This window comes from Bidens hawaiensis, unplaced genomic scaffold, assembly GCF_021521415.1.
Source record: "Bidens hawaiensis isolate Kalapana, Puna unplaced genomic scaffold, B.hawaiensis_p1.1 tig00027103_1, whole genome shotgun sequence".
In the NCBI taxonomy this organism is placed as follows: Eukaryota; Viridiplantae; Streptophyta; class Magnoliopsida; order Asterales; family Asteraceae; genus Bidens; species Bidens hawaiensis.
This window is the reverse complement of record NW_027505090.1, coordinates 1-7,447: the sequence shown is the minus strand read 5'-3', so window position 1 is coordinate 7,447 and position 7,447 is coordinate 1.

The following is a 7,447-nucleotide window of genomic DNA, read 5'->3' as shown; positions in this document are numbered from 1 at the left end:
CTGTCAGCCCAACGAACGTATGGTAGCTCTTCAGCCCATTTACCCTTCTTGGATCCCAACTTTTTCTTCAAATTGTTGATAATGATCTTGTTACTTGATTCTGCCTAGCCATTAGCTTGAGGATGAATCAGTGTGAAGGTAATCATCTTGATGCCCCAGCTGTTACAAAAGTTAGTGGTTCTTCCCGATAAACTGGGAATCATTATCACAAATAATTTCTGAAGGAATATCAAATCTAGTAATAATGTTTCCTTTAATATAACCTCTTTTTCGCGGACTTGTACAAAAGCTTCAGCTTCTATCCACTTCGAGAAGTAATCAGTCATGGCGAGCATGAACACTTTTCCTCCTGGTGCTTTAGGCATCTTACGCACAATATCCATGCCCCACTTCATGAAAGGCCATGATGAGGATATAGGATACATAAGCTCTGCTGGCTAATGCAGAATGTTACCATGTCTTTGACAAGAATCACACTTCTTTGAGTATTCCATGGTGTCTCTCTTCATGGTTGGCCAGAAGTACCATGTTCTTAGAATCCTAGAGAATAAGGCTCTACCTCCAGTGTGATTACCACACTCACCTTCGTGAAAATCTTTGAGCACCTCTTAGATTTCAGGTTCCTCAATACACCTCAAGTATGGACCTGAGAGATTTCCTATACAGAATATATGTAATAAGATGTATGGTGATACCTTAAGTTTGTAGGTTTTAGGATTTTCTATGGTGGAAATCACTCCATCTTGAATGAATTTTTTGATCGGAAGGATCCAAGATCCTTGATTATTAGAGGATAATGGATCCCAAAGCACAATCTATTTATTAGTTGTTAACTTCATAACTTCTTGTTCTCCTATTGCTGGTGAGAGTATATGGATGATTGGGATCTTTAAGAACGAAGCTAGATTTGCTAAGGCATTTGCCCCAACATTTTCTTCCCTTGGGACCTGTATAATACTAAAACTTTCGAAGAACTTTCACAGTTCTTTCACAATGTCTAGATATTTGATTAGTTTTTCTCCTTTAACAGCATATGAGCCATTAAAGTGGTTAGATATTAATAACGAATCTATATACACCTGAAGATACCTGATCCTCATATGTTTAGCTACTTGCAAACCTGCAATTAAAGCTTCGTATTCCGCTTCATTATTTGTGGCTTGAAACTCACAGGCTATAGACTGGGGTATTATGTCCCCCTGTGGCGATTTCAGTAGGATACCTAATCTTGTTCCTCTTACGTTGGATGCTCCATCTGTGAATAAGATCCAAGGGTCCTTGGTTTCCTCTATCTGTTGGACTTCCAAGTCAGCCTCCTTCTGTTAATCACTACTGAAATCAGCCACAAAGTCAGCCAATGCTTGAGATTTGATAGCCGTCCTTGGCTCGTACTGGATATCGTATGCACTCAACTTTACAGCCCACTTAGCCATCCTACCTGACATCTCTGGCTTTCTAAGAACATTCTTGATAGGATAGTTAGTTTTCACAATTATAGTATGAGTTTCAAAGTAATACCTTAACTTAGTAGAGTGCAGCTTCATGTTTCTCCGTCCACTCGAACTTTTTATTCTTTCTAAGGATATCATAAAAATCCTTACACTTCTCTGAAGATCGAGAGATGAACCTATTCAAGGCCGCAATTTTTCCAGTCAACCTTTGTACATCCTTTGCATTAACGGGGGACTTCAAGTTGATGATGGCCTTTATTTGTTCCAGGCTAGCCCCTATACCCCTCTTAGTGACCATATAACCAAGGAACTTTCCCGCCTTAACACCAAAATGGCATTTAGATGGATTGAGTTTCATGTTATACTGGTCAAGGATATTGAAAGGTTCTTCCAAGTTTTTAAGATGATCTTCAGTCTTCTTGGATTTGACCACCATGTCATCTATATAGACTTCCATGGTCTTCCCTTGCTGGTCTTTAAACATCATGTTGACCAAGAGTTGATAAGTTGCACCTGCATTTCTTAGTCCAAAAGGCATGGCAATATAACAATATATTCCAGTAGGAGTCATGAATGCTATGTCTTCCTAATTAGATGGTTCCATCTGAATTTGTTGAAATACAGAGGAAGCATCCCTAAAAGTAAGCATTTCATGTCTTGTTGTTGCTTCCACCATGGAGTCTATATGTGGTAATGGGAAAAGATCCTTGGGACATTCCTTGTTTAAATCGGTCAAATCGACACAGACCCTCCACTTTCCATTCTTTTTTGAAACAACAACAACATTGGCCAACCATCGAGGATACTTAACCTCTCTGATCATACCAGCCTTAAGAAGTTTTTCAACTTCGTCTTGTATGATCGTGTTCCTCTCAAGAGTGAATTTCCTTTGCTTATAGTGAACGAGTTTAATAGAATTATCAATGCCTAGTTTATGAGTAATTACCTCTTTTGAAATACCTGTCATGTCGGAGTGCTTGAAGGTAAATGTAGATTTTCATTGATTGAGGAAGGATACTAGATCCTCTTCAATGCTAGTAGGGATACTGGATCCTACGAAAACCTTTACGTCTGGATCCTCGGGATCCAAGGATACTTCTTTTAGGTCTTGTTCTTGAGCTTCCAACAAGTTCCTAGGATGTTGTTGTAGTTACTATGTTATCGTTTGCTTGGATTCCGGTTTCATGGATGAGGAATAATAGTTCTTAGCTAAGAGTTCAATCCCTCAATGTATATAGGAAGTTTGATGTCACCCATTGTTTTCTTAGTTTCGCCACTGAAACCAACGAGCACGGATGTTCACGGAACAATATATTCATCTTTTGGAGTAACATCATGTTGAATGATGTTAACTGAGCTTCCACCATCAACTAGGATCATGCGCACATAATGATTAGCAATAAATATAGTTACTATCAAACCGTCGTGATGAGGATCCTAGATACTTGTTTTATCTTCTTCATCAAAGAAGATTCTCTTATCAGTCGTTAAGGTAGTGGATATGACAGGTTGCTCTCCATTCTCCAACTTAGTCTCTTTAGCATGTCGCTTGGCCGAGGAGAAGGAGGTTCCACATATATCTGATCCACCGGAGATGAAAGTTTTGTGCATGGGGTGGTGGTGGAGTTGCTTTTTGTGGAACTTCTTCAAGATCCTGGATCCTTGACTTTTTTGTTCAGAGGAGCTCCTTGAAGTGGCCTTTCCTTAGAAGATAGCCAATTTCTCTTCTTAGACCAATGCAGTCATCAGTCAAATGGCCAAAATCTTCATGGAATGCACACCACTTGGATTTATCTTTAAAGGACGTTGACTTCTTATTTTTCTGAGGTTACCTTGCTTTCTCTCCAAGATCCTTCATGGCACAAATTAAGCCATGAGTATCAACAGAGAAGCAATACTCGGAAATACTTGGGTAATATTCATTATCATCGTTTCCTTCTTCAACTGCTCGGACATTTTGATTGTTGAATTTTTAATAAGGCTTCGAGTTGTTGTTCCTGAATGAGGATCCTTGTTTCTTGTCAGCAGACTCTTGTTTTGTAGGAGCCCCTAATCGTTCTTGGATCTTCTTGTATTCCTCTAGCCTTATAAATCTGAGTGACTTGTTTCTGACTTCATCTAACGTGCTGCATGGGGTCATCACAAGATTGTCATAAAATGGGGAGCCACTATGTAGCCCTATCTTGAATGCCTCAACATCCATAGACATATCAAGATTAGGAATCTCTAGGGCTTCCCTGGCAAACCTTGTAACAAAATCTCTTAGGGCTTCATCATAAGGTTGGATAACTCTATATAAATCACTAGTTAATTTCTCTAATTTTCTACTACAAGAAAATTGGCTATTGAATAAATTAACTAAGTGTGAAAAAGAAGTAACATAATAGGGAGGATGACTTAGCAGCCATTTGAGTGTGGATCCTGTTAGAGTGGATCCAAAGCCTTTGCACAGGCAGGCCTCCTTGAGTCTTTCAGGAGTGGGATTGATCTCCATCCTCTCCCTGTACTGAGCCAGATGCTCTTCTGGATCAGTGGTACCATCATACACCTTCATATTGGGGGTTTGAAATCATTTTGGGATTTCAACATCACATACTGGTGGAGCAAATCTTGATAGCTTGTGGCTTCCTTTTAGTATTTCAGGAATGGGTCGGACCACTCCTGGTACACTGGATATCATATCCTTCAGTTTCTGGAGCTCCTTGGTCATGGCCTGGTTAATACTTGTATCCTGCATGGAACCAAGGTTAGTGTCTAAGGATATGGGATTATAAGGATTACCTCTTTGTTGACTAAACGTTCGCATCCCATAAGAGTAGCCAAGATAGGAAGCATCTGCTATGGTAGTTAGTCCACTAGAGGCAATGTTCTGCATAGGAATGATGTCTCCTTCATGGACCTCCGATAACCTTTGATGTTGAAGTCCCGAGGATCGTTGATTCTGCATGAAGGATCCTTGAGGTTGGAAGTTGAAGGACCCCTGATGATACAGTATAGAGGATACTGGCTGAAGGATGGATGATCCTTGCTAAAAGAACGAGGATCCTTGAGCTTGCTGACCCATGGACCCTGGTTGAAGGATAGATGATCCTTGATGAAGGAATGAGGATCCTTGAGCTTGCTGACCCATGAACCTGGTTGAAGGATAGATGATCCTTGATAAAGGAATGAGGATCCTTGAGCTTGCTGGCCCATGGATACTAGTTGAAGGATAGATGATCCTTGCTAGAAAATCGAGGATCCTTGATCTTGTTGACCCATGGACCCTGGCTGAAGGATGGATGATCCTTGCTGGAGGAACGAAGATCCTTGAACTTGCTAAGCCACGGATCCGGGAGTGGTGAAATCCAGCATCCTTGGCATCAAAGGAGTCTGATCCTTCAGTGGCCTCTTATTCTTCTTGAGATCCTCTATCTCATGTAGGATCTTCTGGTTAGTCTTTTTCTGCTGCTCCATGTACGAATTTACCTGCGAAAACATAGCAGGAACATCATTGTTAGAGTTTACCACAGAAGTGGCAACAGTGGTCTTTGAGCTCTGGAAGACTGGAAGTTTTGTCTTGTTTTCAACAGCAGTAGCCCTTGGTGCTCCTGTTATTGGAGGAGGCATCGGTGGTAAAGTTCTTGGTGGTTGAGAAACTAATGAAGGCATGGTGGATGAAGCAGAAGATTGCTAAGAGGCCATTTATGGTAGTATTGATTGAAAAGGTTGAATATTGATAGGGTATTTTCCGGATTATAGCACCAATTGCCCCACGGTGGGTGCCAAATTGTTTTGGTAAAAAATCACTCAAGGATAATGTAACCAAATTTGTAAAGTGAGGTTTAGTGCTTGAATGATAACAATGATTATGAAATGAATGAAAGTAAGAACACACTGATTTGTTGCGATTAAAATCTCTTGATCTTGGTCGGATCGCCGACACAAAAACCCCGGGTGATGAATAATCGTCTATCACCACTTTATTAATCAAAAAAGGGTGTTAGAAAGGTTGGAAATAATGATCAGTAATACAATGATTTCTACGTATGTGTGTAGATTGCTAGAGAGAATTCTAAGTATTGTTCAATGAACGTGTTGTGTCTAACTATCTGATCATCACCTCAATTATATACAAAAAAATAGAAATAACAACTACTCCTATCTTTGTGCCACTCTCCCACCAGTCGTTTCCAACTCTTTGACTACGTGCTGAATGAGTTCAGTAACGAGTAATCAGGTAGACTAGGTCTTCCAGCCGTTATACCTATCAAATATTAACCTACACATGGGAAACAATCGTTAGAAATACCAATTAGTGAGGATCCTTGATCCTGACAAAATCCGGAACTCTTAAGTAGGATAATTGATCCAGACACATCTTCAAGAATAACACATCCTCAGTACTAATTATTCGTGACCTAACAATTGCCCCCAAAATGGCGGGTGTTTATGGGTAACAGCTGTCATTTTGTATTTTGAACTCCCTGCAAAAGATAATATGAATAGACATGTGTCAGATGTAATTATTATCGCTAACCCTTATTCGTGACCTAACAGTATAATATATCAACCCCTTCACCAACCAACCCCCCCCCCCCCCCCCACACAAAATCCTCCTTGGCCAGCCACATCACCCCACCGCCTCACCCCTCACCTCCTTTCTCATCCAATATTAATCTAACAACTCAAACCCACAATGATTATAGCCTAAACACTAGACTAATGAGTTGTTTCATCAAAACACAATCCACCTTTCAATCTTAATACACACTTCATCACTCTAGACTCCCTCTTTCTCTCCTTAAATTCATGGCAAACACACACACACACACACTCCCTTACACCACCATCAAACTCAAATCACAATCATACTAGATCAATAACACATTACCATGAAGGATTAAGCACCATAGGAAGCAAAGACCATGTAGGAGAACACCTGCACACACAAGTTCATACTTCATTATCATATTAAGTTCTTCAACATTCAAGGTAAATTGTACTTAGATATTGATTATCCAAGTAGAATATATGAGATTATTTACATTTCGGTTAAGATTGATCTTGGAATTAGAAATTTGGTAGATGCATGTGTGTGTACGTAGCCACATGTATGTATGTATGTATGTATGCATGTTTGTGGGGAGTGTTGAACACTCACATACATGAATATACTCATTAATAAAGACCATCCTTGATTTGTTAAAGATGATTAGAGATTGCATTTGTTGTTAATTGTGTAGTTGGATAATTTAGGAAAAACATTGACTAATTTGATAAGTGGGTTTGATGTTAAAATTGGATTTTAAGTAAATATTGATCAATGAATTGCTAATGTAGTCATAACATATTGATAATAGTTAATATTTAAGAATTAAAATGGAATTAGATAAAAGATTGTTCATAGATTGAAATTTGCAAATTTAGGAATTTATTTTAATAATTGAATGATTTGATTATTGGTGATTAATGAAACTTGAAATTGATATTGATGATAGGTTATATTCTAGAGATCTCATAACTTGTTAGGTCTAATACAATATTCAAATTTGATTGTAGAGAATTATTGATTTCTAATATAAGAAACTTTGCTAAATGCATAGTTGAGTTTAGATTTTGATATGGATATTTAACATATATGAACTTGATGGATTATTGAATATTGATTTGGATTATGATAGAACACGTCATCTTATTACCCATTGATTTGTTGCAGGAATTATTTGATGACTACTTACTAGAAATAGAAACTTTGTGACTTGGATAATAGAAAAATCTAAAATTAAATAGCATAATAGGTTGCATGAAACTTTGTCAAACTAGTTGAATGAGATAAACAAGAATAATACATGACTATATTTGAAAGTGTAGGCTCCTGGACGGATCGTACGCGGGATGTCGCTATCTGCGCAGGTGCGGAATCCCTGCGTAGTTAGATACGAGTGCAGAATATGTATAAACCAAACACACGAGCAATGAACGAACACGTTATATTGATAACCGAACACGTGACT